The sequence below is a fragment of the Ovis aries genome, chromosome 1, assembly GCF_016772045.2.
Source record: "Ovis aries strain OAR_USU_Benz2616 breed Rambouillet chromosome 1, ARS-UI_Ramb_v3.0, whole genome shotgun sequence".
NCBI lineage: Eukaryota > Metazoa > Chordata > Mammalia > Artiodactyla > Bovidae > Ovis > Ovis aries.
Window position 1 is genome coordinate 32,056,371 of NC_056054.1, and position 27,318 is coordinate 32,083,688.

The 27,318-nt window shown below is 43.7% G+C and overlaps 1 protein-coding gene across 5 annotated transcripts in view; it reads right to left on the reverse strand.

The window, feature by feature from the left end:
- DAB1 (DAB adaptor protein 1) overlaps window positions 1-27,318 on the reverse strand; it is a 1,363,191-nt gene that overhangs the window by 449,749 nt on the left and 886,124 nt on the right. The window contains exon 1 of one of the 5 annotated variants that reach the window (XM_060409705.1): window positions 21,800-21,891. The exons of 2 other annotated variants lie outside the window; for them this stretch is intronic. The gene's annotated coding sequence lies outside the window, so the exon portion shown is untranslated. Of the gene's footprint in view, window positions 1-21,211; window positions 21,373-21,462; window positions 21,556-21,799; window positions 21,892-27,318 lie in introns of those variants that run through there. 2 more of the 5 variants (XM_042248633.2, XM_042248632.2) reach the window with 2 other exon arrangements.

The following is a 27,318-nucleotide window of genomic DNA, read 5'->3' on the forward strand; positions in this document are numbered from 1 at the left end:
ATCATTACGAACACAAGGAGCTTTCATATTCTGCTGAAGCTTCTGTTCAAATCTAATTTCTCAAAGTATATTGCTAGACACTAATGAAAACCCAAAGAGATACACGCATTCCAGAGATGTATAGCCAATGAATTTTCTGTTGTTTTTATAGTGAACAACTTTTTTATATCCTAACACTTTTATGCCAGTTATGAAAAAGATAAATAAATATTTATGACATTCACTCAATTCCACAGTAACTACTAAGTTGCTCATGTTTTCACTCTGGTTTGAAATGTGCATATTTTAGTGGCTGGGAGTCCCAACCCTCAAAGAGAAAGCCACAGGACACTGTCATTTTCAGACCCTAAAACTAGTCATTTGACTCACTACAGGGATTTGCCTTGGTAGCAGCACATAACAAGCTTAATTAAAGCAGCTGTAGACACAGACAGATACAAAGCCCAGTGCTGCCCAACGAACAGCTAAGAAAACACCAGAACTGCCATGGACACTGGTTTTACAAAGCCTCACCATGTATCAGAAGCATCTGATCAAGAACAACAAACAAGGAGACCGAGGGAACACACAGAAATAAATGAGAACCAATTTCCACTGTTCAACTGTCTTGCAGAAACTTTCCTTTACCAAAAAAAAAAACCCAATTTACTCTTTGGTATATTGACTGAACTTCCACTTGAGGGAGATTGATGTAGCTATAACAGGCTAATTATAAAGAATAGGCCAAAATTCACCAATGGGTAATTCATGAGCTAAAAGCCCATAGGCCAGTTATCTTCTGACTACACCCATTTTTGTTGTTGTTATTTGTTTTAACTGACTTAGTGCCAAATTTTTGGACAGAAGTACTTCTCATTAAAAAAAAAAAGTTTCTAGATTTTTTTGGAAAAACTAAAGACCAGGCTACATTAGTCCAGCACTCTCTTACTGCAACCATCAGTTGGAGCTGAATAACAGCTTACCTAGCAGCCCCTCCCACCACTCCGGACTATTCTACCAGCTAATGTCAACTGCATGACTCCTGCAGGCCCCTGAGCATGAAGCGCTTCTAACAGAGACACCAGAAAGACCATTAAAATACACCACACCTGATAGTCCACGTTTCACCTAATTGAACATAGCCATGTTTCTCCAAGCACTGCTCTCTGAATCCAGGAACAGAAGTGAGGATGCAGAGAAGCATCCTCTCTGCAAGTGAAGTCTATCTTGTCACCACCTACCAAACCACAGGAGGAGAAGGGGACAACAGAGGACGAGATGGCTGGATGGCATCACCGACTTGATGGACAGGAGTTTGAGCAAGCTCTGGGAGTTGGTGGTGGAGAGGGAAGCCTGGTGTGCTGCAGTCCATGGGCTCGCAGAGAGTCGGACATGACTGAGCGAGTGAACTGACCCAACCACAACCTCCCAACCAACAGCTGGTGAAAAGATGCTTCATGAACTAGCCATGTTTACCTCACCAGATTGACTTTCCCTGACTCCTCCTACCCATCACTTTGTGACCCATCTGTACCAATGTATATACAGTGCCCACTTCTACCTCAGCCATGGCCCCCCCAATCTATGTGTCTCCTTCTGCCTTTGTTGGTTTTACGTTTTCCCAGTGGACTGTATATGCAATGCAGGCCACTGGAGTCTCTGTCATGCTCACCCTATAGGCCCAGAATGGAACTTAGAACATAATTATTGCACCAAAGACTCATCAGCAAATTCCAGATCACCTTCAGAATGCTTAGCTTAAATACTGATCCTTCCCTATCCTGGCAAAAGCCATCCTCTGTCTTATTTTTCACCACAGCTAATACTATTGGGGGCCATGCTTAGCCATATTATTATCCATTTATTTGTGCTTTCAGGACTAATCTCGGATCTTGAGAAAGAAACTTATCTTTTTTATGACTAATAAAAAAGAATCAACCACTATCTTGCAAGGGCTCAAACATGCTGAGTAAATGGATGAAGTGATAGAGTACTATGATCCTTTCCCATAAGTCATCACTCCTTGTCATGGACAGAGAAGGAGCCATTATTCTCTTCATCCCCATCATACTCGTCATCAGCATCACTGCTGGTACCAGCATCACCATCTCCATTTGAAAAAACAGCAGAAACCCACTGCATGCAGCAGAAGAGCTGGGGCTCAGAAGCATGCCTTTGCGACTAGTGTAGCTGAAGTGCAGGCAAGTGGGGAGAAAGGGTCCCACCCTGAGGCCTGGGATTATTCTACAGGTTGCCACTTCCTCTTTCACACCCTCCAGATTTAAAAAATAAAAGGGACAGCTGCTTGTTTAGATCATCTCCAAAACAAAGCCACCATCACATCAGCAACCAGGAATGCACCCAGAAGATAGCTAGCTGAATAATGTATGCCTAATTCAATCCTAGTGGCGACATGCCTGTAGTTTTCACCTATAGAACATATTTCATATCTCCTTTCTCTAGAGTTTTCTGTAAGTTATGGATTAATAAACATTCCCGAAGAATGCTGCTTTATTAATCTTGCAAAATACTCAGAAAAAATGGAAAATATTTTATTATGCCATCTAACTTGAATTATGATAAAGTCCCACATATGCTGATAAGAAAGTTGCTTTCTGCAGCAAATTGTCTTTGTGGCCGTGGTGGCTTCCCTTCCAGTTGGATTTGGAGAAAACAAAATATCAAATTGTCTCCTGACCTGTGAAGATGATAGGGGCCACCAAGGTCATAGCAAACCATGACTGATTTCAAGCCTCTCTTCTTAGAGCTGAAGAAAAAGAAAGAAGGCACAGAGAGAGCAGGTCTATTTTCATTCAGCCACTGAACGCTCTTCATTACACTGAAGCAGGTCCTTTTCAAAGGGAATGGCTGTGGGGCCATGCCGTCTATTTTGTCTGAGGGGGAGGCAGAATGGAACTACAGCAGCTGGCATGACCACATGCACCAGGTACAGTTCTAATTGTGTTGTAGGTGTCACCCTTTTGGGGGGGGCAGGGGGGAGGTGTGTCATGTGACTTGTGGGATCTTCTTTCCCCTATCTGGGATTGAATTCGGACCCACCCTCATAAGTGAACGCACAGACAGAGTCCTAATCACTGGACTACCAGAGAATTCCCCTAAGTGTCAGTTCTTTTGATTTACAAAACAGCCCCATAGGAACCCATTTTTCCATTGAAGCTCAGACAGTTCATGGTCTTGTCTGTGGCCACAGAGCTAATCATTGGCCAAGTCTCCTTGGTTTGACAATCTATAAAATAGGGACAGAAAAAGCCTTCCTATCTATCAGATAGGACTGCTCTGAAGATCAAAGGTGAAGATCTCTGAAGAGTGTGTGTATGTGTGTGTGTGTGTGGGGGGGTGTTTGGATTTACCTGTATATTTCACTATCTGGCTTCCTTCATTCCATCTCAGTGTCAAGTATTTAAATGCTTAAGTAGCCAAAGAACCAGACCTAAAATTCACTCACTAAAACTCATTCACAGCTATTTGTAAGGCCTCCTCAAACAGCCATTTTGCTTTTTTGCATTTCTTTTCCATGGGGATGGTCTTGATCCCTGTCTCCTGTACAATGTCATGAACCTCAGTCCATAGTTCATCAGGCACTCTATCTATTAGATCTAGTCCCTTAAATCTATTTCTCACTTCCACTGTGTAATCATACGGGATTTGATTTAAGTCATACCTGAATGGTCTAGTAGTTTTCACTACTTTCTGCAATTTAAGTCTGAATTTGGCAATAAGGAGTTCATGATCTGAGCCATAGTCAGCTCCCAGTCTTGTTTTTGTTGACTGTATAGAGGTTCTCCATCTTTGGCTGCAAAGATGTGTGTTCTAAGTATCTTCGGTCATGCGCAACCCTTTGTGACCCTATGGATGGTAGCCTGCTCAACTCCTGTGTCCACGGGATTCTCCAGGCAAGAATACTGGAGTGGGTTTCCATGCCCTCCTCCAGGGGATCTTCCCAACCCAGGGATCAAACCTACATCTCTTCTGTCTCTTGCATTGGCAGTCAGGATCTTTACTAGTAGTGCCACCTGGGAAGCCCAGACTTTAAAATGGTCTGCATCAAAAAAAAAAAAAAACAACTTAAAAAAATAGAGGGAGACCCTTGCTCCTCCTCCTCCTCCCTTCCTTCCCGTCTTCCTGTTATGGTTACCATTCAGTGAGCCCCACTGGAAGTTAGTTGCCCAGAAAGCCTGGGAGATGTAGTTGGGACCAGCTTTCCACCACACTCAACAGTGTGGGGAGGGGAATGGCCAAGAGTGGATCTGAGAGAAACAGGCAAAGGACTAGTTCATACGCTAGGGAAATAAATCTCTTATAGCAGCATTTATTAATATTTCAGAACCAAAGGGAAACAATGTAGTTCCTTCTCTTTCCCCTCCTCCCACCTGACCCCATCCAGCCTCCCTTGTAGAAAACTGAGAGTGACTCCATTGGCAACTGCATCTCTGTCTTGCCAGGGTGAACTGTGTTACTGTTGGGTGTTTGGGCGCTCTACTGAGCAGGAGAGCAGAGTAGGACTACAGGGCTCTAAAACAAACAAACAAAAAAAAAAACTCAGGTTTTTTTGTTATTGTTAAATAATTCAAATCTGACCTGACCTGAAGTGTCCTGAAGATCCTTAGAATCTTTAGTGATCCGAGTGTGAATAGTCTTACTGTGAATGGCTCTAGAAGCATCAGTGAATTTGATTACAGGGCACCATCCCAAACCCAGCTAGGGGTATTATAGATAAAAGGTAAATGTATGGCGTAATAAAGTCTGCCTTTCTAGAAAGCAAAATAAAATCTGTATTATGAACATAGAAGACCGCAGGGTATTTGGATAAGGTATTGTGAGCCTGTATTTTAACATAACAAGGGAGACTGAATGAAAATGTGGCCCAACAACATGCAGTTTTTAGACAGTGCTGATGGCAGACCGTGCAGCCCCTCTGGCATCATGCAATGCCCAGGCTGCATGTGTTCCTGAAGTTCAGAAGAACTGCCCACTCATTCTGTGGATGAGACATCTATCGCTTAGGCTGGAAACCTGGACAGCTTGTCACAGAGTCACCAAGGAGTGAATCGTGGAGCTGAAACCATTTATTGCCCCTTGCAGTGAATGAGTTTTCAGTTCAGTTCAGTTCAGTCTCTCAGTCGTGTCCAACTCTTTGCGAACCCATGAATCGCAGCATGCCAGGCCTCCCTGTCCATCACCATCTCCCGGAGGTCACTCAGACTCACGTCCATCCAGTCCATGATGCCATCCAGCCATTTCATCCTCAGCCGTCCCCTTTTTCTCCTGACCCCAATCCCTCCCAGCATCAGGGTCTTTTCCAATGAGTCAACTCCTCGCATGAGGTGGCCAAAGTACTGGAGTTCCAGCTTTAGCATCATTCCTTCCAAAGAAATCCCAGGGCTGATCTCCTTCAGAATGGATTGGCTGGATCTCCTTGCAGTCCAAGGGACTCTCAAGAGTCTTCTCCAACACCACAGTTCAAAAGCATCCATTCTTCAGCACTCAGCCTTCTTCACAGTCCAACTCTCACATCCATACATGACCACTGGAAAAACCATAGCCTTGACTAGACGGACCTTTGTTGGCAAAGTAATGTCTCTGCTTTTCAATATGCTATCTAGGTTGGTCATAACTTTTCTTCCAAGCAGTAAGCGTCTTTTAATTTCATGGCTGCAATCAACATCTGCAGTGATTTTGGAGCCCAAAAAAATAGTCTGACACTGTTTCCACTATTTCCCCATCTATTTCCCATGAAGTGATGGGACCGGATGCCATGATCTTAGTTTTCTGAATGTTGAGCTTTAAGCCAAGCTTTTCACTCTCCTCTTTCACTTTCATCAAGAGGCTTTTTGGTTCATCTTCACTTTCTGCCATAAGCGTAGTGTCATCTGCATATCTGAGGTTATTGATATTTCTCCCGGCAATCTTGATTCCAGCTTATGCTTCTTCCAGCCCAGCGTTTCTCATGATGTACTCTGCATAGAAGTTAAATAAGCAGGGTAACAAGATACATCCTTGACATACTCCTTTTCCTATTTGGAAGCAGTCTGTTGTTCCATGTCCAGTTCTAACTGTTGCTTCCTGACCTGCATATAGGTTTCTCAAGAGGCAGGTCAGGTGGTCCGGTATTCCCAAAAGGTGAACTTCCTCAGTAGGCCAAGCATATGGAAGTAATGACAGATTTCCTCTTCTTGGGCTTTAAAATCACTGCCAATGGTGACTGCAGCCATAAAATCAGAAGACTGCTTCTCAGCAGGAAAGCCATGACAAACCTAGATGGCATGCTGAAAAGCAGAGGCATTACTCTGCCAACAAGTATAGTCAAGAATATGGTCTTCCTAGTGATCGTGTACAGCTGTGAGATCTGTACGGTAAATAAGGCAGAGTGCCAAAGAATTGATATCTTTGAACTGCGATGCTGGAGAAGACTCCTGAGAGTCCTCTGGACAGCAAGGAGATCAAACCAGTCAAGCCTAAGGGAAATCAACCCTGAATACTCACTGGAAGGACTGATGCTGAAGCTCCAGTATTCTGGTCACCTGATGTGAACAACCAACTCATTGGAAAAGTCCCTGATGCTGGGAAGGATTGAAGGCAGAAGTAGAAGAGGTTGTTAGAGGATGAGATGGCTAGATGGCATCACCGATACAATGGACATGAACTTGGGCAAACTTTAGGAGATGGTGAGGGACAGAAAGGCCTGGCATGACCCCATGGACTGCAGTCACACAGTCAGACACGACTGAGCACAATGGGGCATGAAATCCAGTTGAGAGTATTCTTGACTTTAGAGGACCCCAGATTAACAGACATGGAGCAGAACAACTGACGTAATGAAGTATGGTACTTGGGAGAATCCAGGGCTTGGGAAGCCAAATAAGGATGCGCTTACCTGGGAAAGGTGGACAGAAGGAAACTTCGAACTTAAATTGAGCCTATGGTATAGGATCTTTACGTATTTTAAATTTTTTATTTCATACTGAAGCATAGTTGATTAGCAGTATTGTATTAGTTTCAAGTGTACAGCAAAATGATTCAGTTATACATATACATGGATCTATTATTGTCCAATTTCTCTCATTTAGGTTATTAAAGAATATTGAGCAGTGTTCCCTGTGGTATACAGTAGGTCCTTGTGTGTATATGTCAATGACCTTTGTATTTCTGAAGAGGGCAATGTTAGTCCAGTGCCCAGTCTTCTTCCTCCCAGCCCATGCTGACTTACAGTTATTCAAACAAGTCAAGACTTCCCTCTCCCCTGATCCATCTGGAGCAGTCAAATGCATAGAGAATGATACCTGACCTCACCCCTATGAGCCCACAAACAGAGTAGGGAGAAAATTTATAGGGTCAGCAGGTGAACCAAGTGGTCAGATTTTTGGTCCTGTAATCCTGCTTTCTTTGAGACATCCTCTGTTATATCAGTCTAACGTAGTGGGGCTATGTATCATCTTCATTCCAGAAAATATGAGGAAATGCGCTGATGACAGGATGTCAAAGCAGAGGGGAAAGAGCTACAGTACCTGGCGAGGGGAGGAGAGGAATTCGAAATCTTACGGACCCTGACGTCCAAGGGGTAAATTTCAAAGTGAAATGGATATTTTCCCTAGGTCCTAAAATACAAATATTATTTGAATGGGGAGAAATGAGTGGAAGTGAGGCTTATGAAAGAATCAGTAACATAAGGGAATCCAGGGAGAGACAAACAGAGCAACAGAGACAGGATAACAACTGGCAGGTAACAACTACCACATGGGGCTATAGTTAGACAGCTCTCTCATTAGCCCTCTTTGGGCAGGTGTAAATTACAGTTCCCATGCACAGTGGTGTTTCCGCAAATGAAAGATGCTTCAAGATCTTACTGTATCACTATCAAATACTTGAGGATCTTAAGACACTGCGATGAAATAAAAGAGCACTAACACGGGTGCGGGGAGACCTGGGTCTTCACTCCAGCTCAGCTAGATGGCTTGCACACGTCTTTTGGTTTCCCTGGACCCCTGATTGAAAATGGGAATAATATTCACTGACCTGAAAAGTCAAAGGAGACTGTAGCTACTGGCCAAACTATGTTCCCTGGGCAGCCAGATGACTCCAGCCTGCCTGAAATGCCAGACCAGTGTGTCAGGAGCCAGACCCTGGGACCCTGGGCCCCCAGGTCCCGTTATCTTGCAGGGGGGGGCGGGGGAGGGGCTACCCAGGACAGAGTGGTGCCATTCTCTGCACTATTCCTCATTCTCCTAGGAAACACAGGAGATGTCTCTTAAAGACCTCTGCCGCCTGAATCAAGAGAGCTGCTGATACTCAAGGTGATCACCCCTTATCAGCCACAGATCTCACTTCCCCAGTCCACTGACCCACCCAGACAAAGGAAACCCCTGCACTACAGGTTTGCAAAGGACGGCAGTGACCCAGTCAAGGGCAGTGCCAAGCCACCCAGAGCCCTTCCCCTGAGGCTGTTCTGCTATCAAATCAGTGTATGTGAAGAACCTAGTGGTGATTCTGAGTGCTAGGAGGGGAGATAGATATTTATATATTTCTATATATAGATATATATATACACACACATATACATATATGGCTGATTCATTTTGCTGTACAGGAGAAACTAACACAACACTGAAAAGCAACTATACTACAATAAGAATTAATTTAAGTAAAAAGAATCCTGTGTTTAGTAAGCACTCATAGCCACCAGATTTTTCTCCTCCCCTTTAGCCCCCACCATCCAGAATAAGAAATACCATTGAGCAGGATGAAAACTAATGCATAACCAGAAAGCATATTTTAAAGATGGCATTTACAATAGCAACTACAAAAATACAAAGCATCTGGAAATACATCTAATGAAAGAGTGCATACCTTTATGAAGAAAATTATAATTTGCATGCAAATACATTAAATAAAAACTAAATAAATGAAGAATGTTTATGGGAAGAATGAGCTTCCCTTGTGGCTCAGATGGTAAAGAATCCGTCTGCAATGCGGGAGACCTGGGTTCAGTCCCTGGGTTGGGAAGATCCTCTGGAGAAGGGAAAGGCTACCCACTCCAGTATTCTGGCCTAGAGAATTCCACGGACTATATAGCCCATGGGGTCGCAAAGAGTCAGACATGACTGAACAACTTTCACAATATCATAATGATGTCATTTCCCTGAATTAATCTATGAATTCAAGCAATAATTTCAATCAAATCTCAAGAAGTATTCTAGTGTAAGTTTAAAAGCTAATGATGAAATGTGTACATCAGCCATAAAAAGGAACAAAATAATGTCATTTGCAGCAACATGGATGGACCCAGAAATTGTCATACTGAGTGAAGTCAGCAGCGAAAGACAATACAATATCATTTATATGGGGAATCTAAGAAAAAAAGGGTACAAATGAACTTTTTTACAAAACAGAAGTACAGTCACAAGATGCAGAAAACAAACACATGACCCTGAGGGATGGGATGGGGAGGAAGGTTCAGGATGGGGAACATATGTACGTTCACGGCGAATCCATGTCAATGTAAGGCAAAATCCACTGCAATATTGTAAAGTAATTAGCCTCCAAGTAAAATAAATTAATTAATTTAAAAAAACACATGGTTGCCAGGGGACTATAAGGGGAGGGATAAAATGGGATACTGGACTGACATAAATGCACTACTATATATAGAATAGGTTAAGAAGAACATTCTGTATAACACAGGGAAGTCTACCCAATACTCTGGAATGGCCTATATGGACAAAGAATCTGAAAAAGAAGAGTGGGCTTATGTATACGTACAACTACAACTGATTCACTTTGCCATATACCTGAAACTAACACAACATTGTAAATCAACTATATGCCAATAAAAATTTTTAAAAGATGTACACGGAACACGAAAGGCCAACTTACTTTTGAAGAAGGACACTGTTGGGGATTTGTCCTGCCAAACACCAAGGCTTGTTATAAAGTTATAATAAAAAAGAAATGCAGTTTGGGCAAAAGAGTAGACCAAATTATGCCTAGAAACTAATCCTAAATGCCAGGATGATTTTCTCCCATGTGGAAGAAAATTAGAATAAACAGAATAAGTTCCTACCTCACATCACACACACACACACACGCATACACCACAGATTATAGAACTTAAATGTAAAAGGCAAAACAATAAAGCTTTTAGAAGATAATAAAGGAGAATATCTTTATGACATCAGGGTTTTTAAAAAGGCTTTCTTAAACTGAAGACATAAAAAGTACTAACCATAAAAGAAAAGATTGATAAATTCAACCACATTAAAATTAAGAAGTTAGATAGCAGAAGGTTGGCAAGAATCCAACTTCTATGTGGCCTATAAATCTATTCAGCTTCCCAAAGGAATAAATTACAGTAACCTTTTTGCATTCATTGGAACTAAGTTCTAACAATACAGGCTGTGTCTCGGATTCAGCATATGGCTGGCCTATCTTTGACTTCATCTACAATTGGATTACCGGCACTCTGGTCTAACTTGAGTATGTTTGAATGATTGTGTTTTATATTTAGAACTTTTGTGAGCATGCATGTAATAAACATAACATGTCAAAATAACATGTGCTAGGACTGAAGACAAGCACCACCACATGCCACGGTCAGAGTGCATGGGCATCATCAGGCAACCACGAGGGAACAGCACCACGTGACTTCCTTACTCTCTGGGCGGTGTCTGCATCACTTATGATCGTTCACACAAGTTGACTCTCATCCTGCCACCTGCTGGGATTTTTCCAGCCAAGTCAAAGACAGAAAATCCTAGGGGTGGATTTATAGCTATAATCAACATTGAACCCTATGGGAAAAGTTAATCCACTGTCTTTCATAAAACCACGATCGAGTGCAAGAAGCCTCTCCCAGGGAACCTGTACGTCTCCCACTTCCTTTCCCCTTCCATTCTTTCTACCATACATCCTTCAGCAATATTCCAATATTTGCTCTACATGTTGACATGTATATAACAGTAATATATGAATATAGGCTAGGATAATAAAGAAGGAAAATTTCACCCCAATATGATACATGTTTTAGGTAATGTGAGCTTTTTCAAGAGGAAGTCCCTTACTTCTATCAAGAAGGATGTTTCATTGGCATGGTGGTGCCTAATAATAAAATTTTGTTACTGAAAATAAGTTACTTCTCGGAGAACCTTATAAACCTTCAAAGTATCCAGTGCCCAGATATTGAACACTCATTTAGTGTTAATTGATAAATGTTCTTTTTTGATTGAAAACATTTCTAGTTATCATTGTTCCTATAATGAAAGCAGATAGTTTTACCGAGTTAGCTCTTTTCATAGGACAAATCTGAATAACTTTTTACTGTTAATGATTCCAAAAGCTGTTAAGAAAACAGACATAACTTTCAGTAGTTGATTGTTACTATTCATTTCCAAATTCAGATTACAAAACAAAGAACTCCCACCAAAAAAAAAGAGGTGTTTTCAAAATCATTGATCATAAAGAATTTCAATACAGTGTTGTCAATGGAAAACCATTTACCCCAAACTTTTTATCCCCATGAGCTTCATGAACCACATGACAATACACACATTCAATTCAATTCAGCATAAACGTACTGAGCATCTACTACATTCCAGGCACAGATGTTAAAAGGAGAAGCTGTATTTCTTCCCCCTAAAGAGTTTATAAATGTCCTTTCCTGGACATTTATTGGACAAAGCACTATCTCTAGTGACTAGCTAGAAACTGGATTGTAATTCAATGTAATTCTTTTTAAGACTGTTCTTCTGAAAAGCACATTTGAAAGAATTATATGGAATGATAAATACCAAATGTGGAATAGTGGTTACCTCTGGCAGGAGGGAAGACGATCTGACGGGGGAGAGGTTACTAAGAGGCCTCAACCTCATTTACATGGCTCGCTTTCTGAAGCTGAGTGGTAGGGACAGAGTTTTCTACTGCGAGTTATTTACACATTTTCATGTCTTAAATATACTATATTTCAAACAAAACATTACTTCCTCGATCAAATTAACTGTTCTGCTTAAATATCATACGTGCTTAGCCAGAAATCTTTTCTACAACCTATCTCGTGAGACACTGAGAGAGGCTCTTGGAAATCAAAGATTCTAAAGCAAATAAGTCTGGAAAATTCTTAATGAAGTACCTGAGTTTCTTTACTGTAGGGAATCTCTGAAGTTTTACTATGTCAGTAAATACTGTGTCTTACTAAGAGTACAGTATAGAATTCAGTGCTTTCCAAATGTTTTTGGGCATGGGCTATTTTTCCCTGTAAACACTTTTATTTGAAATACTCATCACCATCCTGGTAGACAGTGCCCCAGAACCAGGTCTGGAAAATGCTCTACAGAATAATCCATGTCTGCCACATATGTTGCATGAGAGCCACGCTCAGCGGGATGCCTATCCCCAAACCAGTGACGAAGCTTCCTGCCCACCTGTCTTTGCCCATTTAGTTCTTTCAATCTGGAATGCCTTCAACTCCTCAGAAATGCCTGGTCAACCTTCAGCTTCCTGCTGAAATGAAATTCCCCCTTCTGTGAAGCCATAACTATCCTTTCCCTCCTCCAGGTAGAAATAGTTTCTCCTCTGGAAGCTTCCAGTGCTGCTGTATGGATATTCTCTGCACCACATCTCATGCTGTATCAGCTACTGACGCATGCAGGAGGCCAGGTGCCCAGATGGCAGAGACTGCATCTTTGGATCTTGGAACTGTCCACAGTGTCTAACACTCAGCCAAAGCCAGGTACCAAGTAGGTATCAGTAAGATGTGTTGAATGGACAGAGGGGTGACATCCATATCAAGACCTGAATGGCCTCAATTTCCCAACACTCCTCATGCATATTTATCATGTTCAGCTGTTATGGTTGATTATGACACCAAAAAGAACAGGAACAAATAGACATAAAGAACGAAAAGGAGACAAAGACTGGGATAAGCATACAGAGAGTCAAAGGGAAAGAAAAAAGATGCTTAACTAATGAAGAGTAGGTGAATGGATAGGTCAAATTGAGAAACAGACCAACAGAGAAGTCAGAAATTGGAACGAGGCTCACAGCTGATGCAAAGCATTGGTAATTTCCCAGGACTCACGCTAGGAGGTCAACACAGCTGACTTGGATTCACTCTGAACATCATATCTGTCTGCTACATTACCTCCTCTAACTTTATCCCCTAAGTCAAACAACCCATCTTCACTACCACAAACTTTTACCATTATAAGCTGTGAGTTCTTCAGTTCAGTACCATTTTATTTCTATTGCCTGTTCTCTATGAGAGTCCCTCACTGGGATTGGAGATCAGTTACATGTCAAGTTAAAATAAAATAATAATAATAAAAGCAAGTTGGCAATTTCTTTCCCATAGAATATGCTGCATATTTCATGAAATAGAAACCAGAGGAGTTTTACGATTCCCAGATCAACGTCTCCCCATTATCTAAGGACTCAGTGAAACAAAAATACAAAGAGCATCTCACAGTGAAAGAAACCTGATCATTTGCTCTTCAAACTAAGTCCAGATACACATCTCATAGACTGAGTTCGGTGCTAGTTTTTCATGGATATAACCCCAGAGGAGGGAATTTTCTTTTTCTTACTGGACACATTTTTTTTCAGTACAGAACATCTGGCTGGCTTCTGCTCTTCGCTGGTAACACCCACCCACTTGCCTTCTCTTTCTGCTTCAGCTCTATTTGTATTTCAGGCAACAACTCTATCCTGGTATAACAGACAGTCTGGTCGAGAAGGAGGAGCACTGAACAAAGCATCCTGGGTTCCGACAGTGCCTCTCAGCTACGCAGTTTTATATCACCCCAAGTCTGAACTGGTTTCCAATCTGTAGACTGGGAAGAACTGACTACTCTACGAGTTCAATCTATCCAGTTGTTTTATTTCCCTGAAAATAACTGCTGACTTGGACATGGAAGCCACCGAGATGTCCATCGACGGATGAATGGATAAGGAAGTTGTGGTGTGTACACACAACGCAGTGTCACTCAGCTATAAAAAGGAACACATCTGAGTCCGTTCTAATGAGACGGATGATCCTAAAGGCTATTATAGAGAGTGAAGTCAGTCGGAAAGAAAAAAAACAAATACCGTATATTAACACACATATATATGAAATCTCGACTGATGGTACCGACGATCCTATGTGCAGGGCAGCAAAGGAGACAGAGATATAAAGAAGAGACTTTTGGACTCAGTGGGCAAAGAAGAAGGTTGGATGATTGAGAGAACAGCATTAAAATATATACACTACCATATGTAAAACAGATAACCAGCACAAGTTTGGTGTTTTGAACAGGGCACCCAGAGCTGGCGCTCTCTGACAACCTGCTAGGGGGAGGGGGATTCAGAATGAAAGGGACACAAGTATGCCTATGACTGATTCCCACTGAGGTATGGGGAAACCACCACAATACTGCAGAGTAATTATCCTCAAAATAAGTATTTTTTTTTTAAAGAAAATAACTGCTGAAAAGTGCAATGAGATGGGCGTATTTTAGCATTATGAAAATCTCTCCATTCCCTTCACAAAGAGGGAAAATGTTGGAGAAAACATTTCCAATAAGCTACACAGAACAAAACCTTTGCCTGAAATCCTTAAATATAGCTCTTCCTCTCTACCTCTAGTTAGCAAGGAAAAAACAAAACAAAATAGTCCAGATACTCTAAGGATATTTAAGTCTTAGAATATCAGTGACAAACAGAAAACTTTTGATTATCAAGAGCAAGAATTTTCCTTTCTTCTGAAGGATAACATTAACAGTTAAATAACATCACCCACTGGGTACTGTTCTAAGCATCTAGTGTTATAACTCCTTTAATCCTCACAACAATCTTATGTGGCAGGTAGTTATCTTATTATAAAGGTAACTGAAGCACAGAGAAGTTTGATAAGCTGGTCAAGGCCACAGAGCAGTAGAGCTAGGGGAACTGATGTCTGAACCTAGCACCTAAGTCCAGAGTTCTAACCATCTGTTATACCTTCTCTTAATTTTGAGATTCTCTGCTTACCTCCTCTGGTAACCAACAACAGCACTAATGCAATCTCTGTACAACCAGTTACTGAATATGCTAACCCAGTAGATGTATGTGAACCAATACCTATCACAATGTCAGAAGTGTTCAAGATGCCCACCATCAGCCTAATGCCCCATTGGCAGCAGAAAAACACCCTGTAGTTTGCTCCTACAGGAAGTCTGCTGCTGCTGCTAACACTAACTGTGCTGTACCCAGTAGTATCCAATTCTTTGCGGCCCCATAGACTGCAGCCCACCAGGTTCCTCTGTCCATGGAAACTTCCAGGCAGGAATACTGGAGTGGGTTGCCATTTCCTACTCCAAGGGATCTTCCAAATCCAGGGATTGAACCTGAGTTTCTTGTGTCTCTTGCACTAGCAAGTCAATTCTTTACCACTGCGTCTCCTGAAGAGCCACCTTTTCCATTCAGTTCAGTTCAGTTCAGTCGCTCAGTTGTTTCTGACACTTTGTGACCCCATGAATCGCAGCACGCCAGGCCTCCCTGTCCATCACCAACTCCCGGAGTTCATTCAGACTCATTTCCATTGAGTTGGTGATGCCATCCAGCCATCTCATCCTCTGTCGTCCCTTCTCCTCCTGCCCTGAATCCCTCCCAGCATCAGAGTCTTTTCCAATGAGTCAATTCTTCGCATGAGGTGGCCGAAGTACTAGAGTTTCAGCTTTTAGCATCATTCCCTCCAAAGAAATCCCAGGGCTGATCTCCTTCAGAATGGAGTTGTTGGATCTCCTTGCAGTCCAAGGGACTCTCAAGAGTCTTCTCCAACACCACAGTTCAAAAGCATCAATTCTTTGGCACTCAGCTTTCTTCACAGTCCAACTCTCACATCCATACATGACCACTGGAAAAAACATAGCCTTGACTAGACAGACGGACGTTTGTTGGCAAAGTAATGTCTCTATTTTCAATATGCTATCTAGGTTGGCCATAATTTTTCTTCCAAGGAGTAAGCATCTTTTAATTTCATGGCTGCAGTCACCATCTGCAGTGATTTTGGAGGCCCCCAAAATAAAGTCTGACACTGTTTCCACTGTTTCCCCATCTATTTCCCATGAAGTGATGGGACCAGATGCCATGATCTTCATTTTCTGAATGTTGAGCTTGAAGCCAACTTTTTCACTCTCCACTTTCACTTTCATCAAGAGGCTTTTTAGTTCCTCTTCACTTTCTGCCATAAGGGTGGTTTCATCTGCATATCTGAGGTTATTAATATTTCTCCTGGAAATCATGATTCCAGCTTGTGTTTCTTCCAGCCCAGCATTTCTCATGATGTACTCTGCATAGAAGTTAAATGAGCAGGGTGACAATATACAGCCTTGACATACTCCTTTTCCTATTTGGAACCAGTCTGTTGTTCCATGACCAGTTCTAACCGCTGCTTCCTGACCTGCATATAGGATAGATAGAGTGCCTGATGAACTATGAACTATGTTCGTGACATTGTACAGGAGACAGGGGTCAAGACCATCCCCATGGAAAAGAAATGCAAAAAAGCAAAATGGCTGTCTGAGGAGGCCTTACAAATAGCTGTGAAAAGAAGAGAAGCGAAAAGCAAAGGAGAAAAGGAAAGATATAAGCATCTGAATGCAGAGTTCCAAAGAATAGGAAGAAGAGATAAGATAGCCTTCTTCAGCGATCAATGCAAAGAAATAGAGGAAAACAACAGAATGGGAAAGACTAGAGATCTCCTCAAAAAAATTAGCGATACCAAGGGAACATTTCATGCAAAGATGGGCTTGATAAAGGACAGTATGGACCTAACAGAAGCAAAAGATATTAAGAAGAGGTGGCAGGAATACACAGAAGAATTATACAAAAAAGATCTTCATGACCAAGATAATCACAATGGTGTGATCACTCACCTAGAGCCAGACATCCTGGAATGTGAAGTCAAGTGGGCCTTAGAAAGCATCACTATGAACAAAGCTAGTGGAGGTGATGGAATTCCAGTGGAGCTATTTCAAATCCTGAAAGATGATGCTGTGAAAGTGCTGCACTCAATATGCCAGCACATTTGGAAAACTCACCAGTGGCCACAGGATTGGAAAAGGTCAGTTTTCATTCCAATCCCAAAGAAAGGCAATGCCAAAGAATGCTCAAACTACCGCACCATTGCACTCATCTCACAGGCTAGCAAAGTAATGCTCAAAATTCTCCAAGCCAGGCTTCAGCAGTAAGTGAACTGTGAACTTCCTGATGTTCAAGCTGGTTTTAGAAAAGGCAGAGGAACCAGAGATCAAATTGTCAACATCAGCTGGATTATCGAAAAAGCAAGAGAGCTCCAGAAAAAACATTTATTTCTGCTTTATTGATCATGCCAACACCTTTGCCTGCGTGGATCACAATAAACTGTGGAAAATTCTGAAAGAGATGGGAATACCAGACCACCTGACTAGCCTCCTGAGAAACCTATATGCAGGTCAGCAAGCAACAGTTAGAACTGGACATGGAACAAGACTGCTTCCAAATAGGAAAAGGAGTACGTCAAGGCTGTATATTGTCTCCCTTTTCCATTATTCCCAAATGGAACAGCCACCTTGGGAAAGAGCTGAGATCATCTCCACACTCAGAAATAACATGACACAGTCAGGACTGAATGCTTGGATTTAAATTGCATTAGTTGCTGCGTGACCTTGGGCCAGTTAGCAACTCTCTCTGTGCCCAGCTCTCTGAATTATCACTTTTAGTATCAATCAAATACGAGTATTTGCTTCCTAAGGTTAGTGAAGGATTAAATAAATGAATGCCAAATGCTTAAGACAGTATCTGGTTCTCAGTAAAATCTCCCCAATGTTAATTATTCCTGTTTTTATTAAAAAGGTGATTTGCCAATCCAGTACCTGGATTCCATCCTGCCCTTTCAATTCCAAATACCATCCTCTCTCCTTAGCAGAACTCCATGCTATTATTAAAAGTTACCATTCTCCTGAAGTCCTGCTACATGGCAAAGCGCCCCATGAGACATTTTTCCCCACAGAATTGCTCACAGGCCTAAGAAGTAGAGAATATTGTCCCTGTTGTGCAAATGATGAAACTGAGCTTCAGAGAGGTCAAGTGATTCATCCTCAATCACTTAACTCAACCACTGAACATTTTTTGTTAGCCCTGAGTAACACTTAAAGTTCCTGACCAACCGCCTTCAATTTATGCAATTTTGTAAAGTGCCATTCAAAAGATATAAACTGTGATTTTCTTGCTTTGTTAGCTTTATCAGCCTGAGAGAAGGATTAAACCCCAGCAAAAACAAAATGTTTGACTTAAGTGAATTATCAAAAATAATGCGGCCTCAATTAAGATTCTTCCCCTGCCTGCAGGGTGGCTCCGGGCACCAGAAATCCACCAAAGGTAATTTTTAAGAGGGTACTATCAGGGACGAAGCCAGACACCCACCATTTAAGAAACACGTCTTAAGAGGGCAGAGGGGAGCAGAAGCAGAGGATTCCTCTCTGGCTTTGGGAGAAAATGAACAATAAGTGATAGCATCTCTTCCCTGCAGCCTCACACAATGATCTGTCTTGCAAATCAAACATACTGTGAAACAGCTTGTGAGATGAGTTTCATCAACAATAAGTAATTTTTATTCAGATTTTATTGTTGAATACAATGAACATGATTAAATGTTCCAGATATGCCTATTTAGACCTTAAGTAAACCACCACCCAAAAGAGAAAACAAAACAAAAACCACTAAAAATCATTTTCTAAATCTGCTTTAGGAAGATATTTAATTGTCAGCTTGATGTGTAGAAAGAACTAAATCCCCACTTGATAGCCGGCGCTTCCCGAGAAGATGGTAACAACGCGTTTGTACTCCCCAACTCGGCCTCTTCTCCAATCCCTGCAGATCAGATCCTCCCAGCGTCGCCAAATAGTTACAATGTCTGTCTTTCAAATCACCGCATTTTGAACTTCCTAAACCTTTAAGAGGGCCTCTGTGTATGGAAAAGAACAATAGCGCTTCAAAAGCCATTTCTGCGAGTTCTTCAATACTCCATTCATGAATGCTGGGGTTTCAATCAAGGACATCAGCAGACAAATTCTGATTGCTTAGAAGTTGACTTTTTTATACAGCTTTGATTAGATCTCTCTTCTCAGTGGGAAATCAAGAAAATCTTTGATCCCTTTCAGATTCCAGAATTGTCACCAAGCCTTGTCGGGATAGGGGTTGAAGGAGATGGGGGGTAGGGAGGGTTGGGGAGAAGCTGCGAAGCTTCCCTTTTCCGTTCAACCTCTCCACCTCCCCCTCCTCCTTTATCTTGCCTGTGCAATTCAGGGTTCTATCCAGAATCACTCATCGTTGAGATAATAAAAACAATGAGTGCTAATTCAGGGGGTGGGGATGGTTTATAATTCTATGGATTTCCCGAAGACCTATAATTGGCACATAAACGTACGAACGTGAACCGGATAATTAGGGGGTTCCGAACACAAGCCACCTTTAATTTATATGATTAGTCGAAAACATGTTAAGTGTGATAAAGTTTCAGTAGAACCCCCACAAGGCCTTTATTCAAAATCATCAACATTTTGAAAGTGCGTTGAACGGGCCAGCGGGAAGGGAGCAGGAGGGAGTAAGAACCGACAGCAGTGGATCCTTGCTCCAGCCCCCGCCGCCGCGTTAGGAGCTGCATTGTAGAATCTTTCTCGGAGGACTCGCCGTCAGCCGAGCTCCGGGCAGCGAAACACGCACTCACTTCCACAGCCTCTCCACTCGCTCTTCTTTCTAAACGAACTAAAAGCCCAGGTGTGTCCAGCCTCCAAACGCACAGGCAGACGCCGACCCACGCGGGCGCACACCCCACCCGCCGAGACCCGCGCCCGAGCGCAGGGAAGCCCGCGCAGCGGCGCTCTTCACTCCACCCGCCGCCGCCGAAATCCAGACCACGGTCGCCCGGCGCCCCGCGCCTCCCCACCCCCACCCCATTCCTCCAGATTCTCTCAGCCCAGGCGGAAGTGCCCAGGCAGACCCCCAACAATGAGGACTTGTGTGCTGCCGTTGGGGGTGGAGGGTAGTTTACGTGGAGTGAAACATCGGGTCCGGCAGGGAGCAACGCAAGAGCAAAGTGGCGTCAACCTCAGGCAACCTTCCCCGGTGCCCCCCTCGTCCTGTCCACCAGTACTTATATATTTTTTTAAAGTGCTTTAAAAAGTGCACAGAATACACGCGCCCTCCCACCAGGGGTCACAATAATACTTCGCGGGACTAGACAGCGTGGGGCGGAGAGTCCCGGCTGCAGCTACCAGTGTTTTGAAATTGACTTAGGATACTCAGCCTGCAGCTCCTTTCCGACGACGCCAAGACTCAACCTCCCCCATCCTAGACTCCCTGACTCCAGGCTCTCTTGGCGATTGAGCTCTCCTTTCAGGGCTCCTTTATGAACCAAACCACGCAGATTTTAAAGTTTACCCGATGAGGGGGTGGGGCGGGGGTAGGCTAAGCTCTGCGGCCGAAACAGAGCGTCGAGTCTGGAGCAGAGAGAAGAGGGGCGAGTGGGGAAGAGAGAGGAGGGCGGGGGGCTGGGGAGTGGAACAGAGAGGGCGGCAGCAAAGAACCGAATCTATGGAGGACTCGGGAAGAGATGGGTTCCGAGGAGACGCGGGGTACAGCTCCGATGGTGTCTGCAAAAGGGTAGGGGTTGCTGGGATAGATCTGGTTTTTCCACAGGTCGTAGCGGAACCGCAGCGCAGCCAAAGAGTAGGGAAGTGAAAACCGGGTTTGGCTGAGCATGGAAGAGGGTCGGACCTGGGGTCGCCGGCAGAGCGGCTGGGAAGGGCTCGGAAGTATCGGCTAGGTTTTGGAACGGGAGAAGGAAGGCTCGTGGATGGCTGGAGCCAGGGACTCAGGAGGGAGGAGGGCGCCAAGGGACCCAGTAGAGAGACAAGTGCATTAGATGAGCAAGACTGGAAACAGAACTGAGCGTGGTCAGAAGTGACACTGGGGATGGTAAGGGGAGACCCAGAAGGAAGGAGAAGAGTCGCCTTCCCCCCTCAGCAAGTGGAGGAAGAGGGAAGAAAACTGCAGTCTCTATCCCCTCCGCACTTCTAGCCAAACTCCCGAGAGGGGCGCCCCTGGAGCCCTCCTCCGCGCCCGGGAGCCCCGGAGGAGCCTCCCGGGCATCCAGGCGCCGCGTCCCCGCCTGACACCTCTCGGTGCTGAACTCCGCGGCGGCCGCGAGCCTCCCGCCGTGCCTCACCTCTGCTGGCCGAAAGCATCCTCCTCCGCAGCCGCAGCCGCCCAGGAAGCGGCTCCCCATGCCCGGCGGGCGGCGGCACTCAGGCGCGCTCTCCAGCCCGGGGAAGCCCGGGCGAGCGCCGAGCTGGGTCCATCCTCCCGGGGAGCCACGGGCCCCGCGTCAGAGCAGGGGGAGGAGACCGCCCCGCGCGCAGACCCGCCTCCTCCCGCGCCCCCGCCCCGCCGGCCCCGCGCCCGCCGAGCGCCGCTCACCTGCCTGCCCGCCGCGCGCCCTGGCCTCGCGGGCTCCGGCTCCCGCTCCCTCCCGGGTGTTCTGTGCGCCGCCCGAGCGCGCTCCGAAAGCTTAGCGGAGTCGAGGTGGTGACGAGGAGGAGGAAGAGCGAGCGAGCGGGGGCGCCGCGATTCGCAGTCGAGCCTCTGGAGCCCTGGCGCTCACTCCCCATCCCGGCGTAGAAGGGGGAGAGCTGAGCCCAGAGCGCTGGGCCCCCGCCCCGGCTACGTGGGCGGAGAAGGGGAGTGAGGGCGAGATGGGGTAAAAGCCTCTAGACTTGGGTTTTTCCACAAAGTATCCACTGTTTTTGCTACTCACCATCGCCACCGGCCGCCTCCGCCTGGCCTCCCTCATTTTCCTCTAGTCGACTCTTATCCTCCCAGGCCTCTAAACCTGCGCAGACCCAAACTGAAAAGAGCGCCAGTGCTCAAAAACTACAGGGCAGGTCCGGGGCGGGCGTGTGGCCCCAACTCCCCTGCGCAGGAGGGGGCGCTAGTTCCCAGAGGCCAACCCTCGTCTGTGCGCCCCTGTCTTCATTGAGGCTTCCTAGCAAAGTTGAGAGAGGGAGAGGGAGGAGGCATGCATCTGTCACGCTTTCGAGAGACCCAGGGAGGCACTCAGGGCCCAGTTAACACCCAGTGCTTCCCCCTGCCTTCTTCCCGGCAACTCTGGTTCTCGGAATGCCCTGGGGTAAACAATCCCCAGATTAGAACATGCAAAGGGGAAGGCCCAGGCAGGATGTAATCAATGGCTCCCTAACTGGCCCTAGCTTACCCAGATCCGCCAAACTGCAGAAAATAGTGTGTTCGTCAGGAAATAAATTCTTCAACCCTGAGACTGGATTTAATTCCAGTGAATGCCTGTTTGCACACCCATCTTCAGAGTCCTGAATGCCAGGTGTGAAAGGAAAAAAAAAAAAAAAATCGAGTCCAGTCCTGCGCTGTTGGAGCAGGGAAAGAAAATAAGATACTGGCCGCAGTTCCTTTAAAAGTTTATCTTTACTCTTTTTAAGGGCCACACTCCTGTCCCCCAGCTGGGTAATAATGAAGCAAATGTGGCCTATTTGGGTTTTGCATCCCCCCCTCCATGGTTTCCATCACTCACCCATGAAAATTTAATGAAGCATTTAGGGTTATTACTTCCAGAGTCAATGGGCTAAAAATATTTAGCCTAATGCACTCCTTGCAGAGCCAGTAGGTCCATGGCTGGTACATACAAAGTCATCGAGAGACCCTCCCTGCCTCCACAAAATTCACGACCCATTAAACTTATTCCATAATAACAGCTTCTGTACAAATGGAGGCCCCAGCAAACAGAGGCTGTCATGCACCTCCTGAAAAGATAGCAATTTACATGGAGACAGGAAAAAAAGTGTGAGGTCACTGGCAGGATGCAATCTTGGGAGAAAAGTTGGTTGAAGAGAACTCCCAACAAGGTGGGAGGGAGGTCCCACCCGTGAATGGTGGATATAATTCCTTCTGTTTACTTCTGGGTATGACCAGCCAGCCTAATGGTGGGGCCCAGAGAAAGTGGCTCAAGTCTCTCCAACTTTTCTAAACTTCTAGAAAGTGGCAAGAATTATTACAGAACACTTAAGATACATCAGTAGGAAGTTCAGGCTCACCAGACAACTCTATTAATAAAACACTTCAGTTTTCTCTTCCATAAAGACAGACCTCCAGAGTCTGAATTCAATACAAAGAAAACCAGGGGACATTGACAAATTTCCCAAGACCTCACTGAAATAGGGAAAGTGGGTGTAGAAAACCATCATGCACTTCAAACAACTGGGACAAATGTCAAACCTAGGTGAGTGAACATAGGTTTAACTTCATCGACTCTCCCCAAAACCACTGAAGTTTCTCAATGCTTGAGACAGCTGTGAAACATCAAAACTATTTACATACATTTTAAGGCCTTGCCTTTGAGAGCTGTGGACTTCACCTCTCTTCCTTCTTGTTCTGTTTTCAAATGAGGTTATGATTACAGACTTTGAGGATAATACCTGACACTGAGAGGTGGAGGGATAAAAATGGAAGGCACTCTTGTAAAACTCTCTTTTCAGCCTTGGAGAATGTCCACCAAGGAAACTCAGAAAATTCCTTTTAAATCTGACAGGGGCAACAAGCTACAGCTGTTCCCAGCTCCAGGCTGAAGGAAAGTTATACAGATTCTAACAGCAAACAAGCTGCCCACCAAACACCTGATAGTCTTCAAGGTTAAACCAAATCACATCTTAAAGTACCATTTTAAGTTTTTATGCCAAACGTGTCAAGAAACTACTCGCATAAATATTAGGGTATTTCTTTAACTCTCTTTTAAATAACAATATAGTTTGTATTATGTATGGCGTAAAAAACAATAAACATTCTTTTATCATCTACCCTGATGAATAGCAAAGTAGTAAGAACAACAAAGATGTATGCTGCTGGTGCTGCTGCTAAGTAACTCCAGTCGTGTCCGAATCTGTGTGACCCCAGAGATGGCAGCCCACCAGGCTCTTCTGTCCCTGGGATTCTCCAGGCAAGAACACTGGAGTGGGTTGCCATTTCCTGCTCCAATGCATGAGAGTGAAAAGTGAAAGTGAAGTCACTCAGTCGTGTCCGACTCTTCTCAATCCCATGGACTGCAGCCCACCAGGCTCCTCTGTCTGTGGGATTTTCCAGGCAAGAGTACTGGAGTGGGGTGCCATTGCCTTCTCCAAAGATGTATGCATTGCTTTTTATTTTTTTTTTCCTTTATTTTATTTATTTATTTATTTTTTATTTTTTTAAATTTTAAAATCTTTAATTCTTACATGCGTTCCCAAACATGAACCCCCCTCCCTCCTCCCTCCCCACAACATCTCTCTGGGTCATCCCCATGCACCAGCCCCAAGCATGCTGCACCCTACGTCAGACATGGACTGGCGATTCAATTCTTACATGATAGTATACATGTTAGAATTCCCATTCTCCCAAATCATCCCACCCTCTCCCTCTCCCTCTGAGTCCAAAAGTCCGTTATACACATCTGTGTCTTTTTTGCTGTCTTGCATACAGGGTCGTCATTGCCATCTTCCTAAATTCCATATATATGTGTTAGTATACTGTATTGGTGTTTTTCTTTCTGGCTTACTTCACTCTGTATAATTGGCTCCAGTTTCATCCATCTCATCAGAATTGATTCAAATGAATTCTTTTCAACGGCTGAGTAATACTCCGTTGTGTATATGTACCACAGCTTTCTTATCCATTCATCTGCTGATGGACATCTAGGTTGTTTCCATGTCCTGGCTATTATAAACAGTGCTGCGATGAACATTGGGGTACATGTGTCTCTTTCAATTCTGGTTTCCTCGGTGTGTATGCCCAGCAGAGGGATTGCTGGGTCATAAGGTAGTTCTATTTGCAATTTTTTAAGGAATCTCCACACTGTTCTCCATAGTGGCTGCACTAGTTTGCATTCCCACCAACAGTGTAGGAGGGTTCCCTTTCTCCACACCCTCTCCAGCATTTATTGCTTGCAGATTTTTGGATCGCAGCCATTCTGACTGGTGTGAAGTGGTACCTCATTGTGGTTTTGATTTGCATTTCTCTAATAATGAGTGATGTTGAGCATCTTTGCATTGCTTTTTATACTCCAGGATTCCAGGCGGCATTCTGGGTGCTCTCCATTCATTAACGCATTTAACCTTCTTGACAGTCCAGGTAGTGAAGTACTCCTCTTGTGTGTACTGTATCCTGAGTCATCTTTGATAAGTTACTTACTTCTCTGAACTTCAAAATTCTCAGTTCTACAGTAGTGATACCTGCTTCAGGACATTGTGCAAGCTTTGAATGGAAAAATATATTGAACATGGCTAGCATTGAATAAGTCAGTCAGTAAACATCGATTCTCATTCCAGAACAATTCCAAAATAGTTCACTTTAAATCAACTAACGTTTATAGAGTCCATGTTATATATCAGGCATTGTGGGAGGCATTGGAAATAATGATGATAAATCAGAAACATATCCTGCCTTTACAGAGCCCTGAGTCAACTGAATAAAAAACATGGGCATGAGTAGCATGCAGATGGACAGAAAGGAGTTCTATGGAACTTCACGTAATTCATCCCTATGCACATGATTCTCCAGACACCCAGAAGGGCAGCCGATATAAGTACTGTTTGAGACTGATCTGCAATTGAAGGCAAAATCAAACGTCAGAAATAATAAATCCAGTCAGCAATAATCACTCCTCCAAAGAAAGGGATAAAAAGTAGTTCATTCTGTGTATTATACATTATTTAAAATTCTGTTTATTCCTACAATCATTTCAAATTTACCTCTCATTGGATGAAGTATAATAAAATGAATTTGCGCTGTAAGCTCTGAGGGTTTGAAACACAAATTATTCCATGGCCAGTGTTTATTAAATAGTTTGTAGTGCTTACATATGCCAGGAATATGCTAATATTTCTCTACACATAAAACTCTCAAATTAATAAAATTTTGAATAACATTCAGTAGGAGCACTTCTACCCAGCTTATTAGAAATATCATGTGTTCAAAGTATGCTAATACACAGAATGCACAAAATTTTCAAAGCTTAATACCAAAGGTATATAAGCTTCTCATCCTTTTCATTTAAACTCATGTTCATACTCAGATTTTATTCATTTTTTTCAAAAAATAATTACTGATTGTTTATTTTATACTAGGCACACTGTTGGGCATTGGCTGAGAAAGAAAACAAAAAGAAAAAAAGTTGCTCTTAAACAACTTATAGGCTCATGAAAGAAATACAACATTGTATTGCATCACAATAAATGCTACACAGTGACAGTGCTAAGTATGCTAGGTGAGCATCAAATCTGGGCATTTAACCCAGAGCAGGATGCTGAGATTTCATGAAGGAAGTGATACCATCTTGAAAGAAAACTGAATGATCATGTGAACCAAGGAAAGGTATTTCAGACAAAGAAAAGAGAATATACAAAATCATAGCAGAGATTGTTCTCTGGTTGTGGCTACAATTGACTCGAGGGCTTCCAAGGTGGTGCACATAGTAAAGAATTTTGTCTGCCAATGCAGGAGAAGCAAGACCTGAGTTCGATCCCTAGGTTGGGAAGATGCCCTGGAGTAGGAAAAGGCAACCCACTCCAGTATTCTTGCCTGGAAAATTCCATGGACAGAAGAGCCTGGGGCAGGGGCACAGCCCACAGGGTTGTGAGGAGTAGGGCACACATCCACACACACACACACACACATATGGTTGACTCCAGAGAAGCGACATAGACTGCAAAGGGTCTTGTTTGCCATGTTCAGGACTTTGGAATTTAGTGTAAAAGTAAATAGGTCCAGGTTTTGTTTTGTTTTGTTTTTAAGCAGAAAAGAAAGTATTTTGTAAAATCTTTCATTAACCATACTTCAGATACTGTTCTTGTATGTTCTGGACATACAAGTAAAACATTCAAAACCAATGAAAAAATTTTTCTGTATGACTTCATCAAAACAGGAGTTCCTTTCTTTCATGACACTAGCCTCGCTTGATTCCAGGGAAAGGTTGTGCAGCAATGTTACTAAACTTGACTTTGGTTTTGCAGTCGCTATAAATAGCACTCCTTTTATTTTTCCAAGGAGGGGGTGGGGAAGAGCAGCAACACTGCAATTGTATTTATGCCACCAATCTGCTCTTTTTAGCTAAATGCACAGTAGAAACAACAAGGAGAGCTAAAGTGATTGTCGAAAGGCTCTTAAGTTCCAATACAAACCCCCAATTTTTTCACTCACAAAGTAGAGCTTAAGGTGATATTAGCGCTTGAAAACAGAACTAGACTGAATGAGATCAGAAAAACGATTGAGTCTCTGATG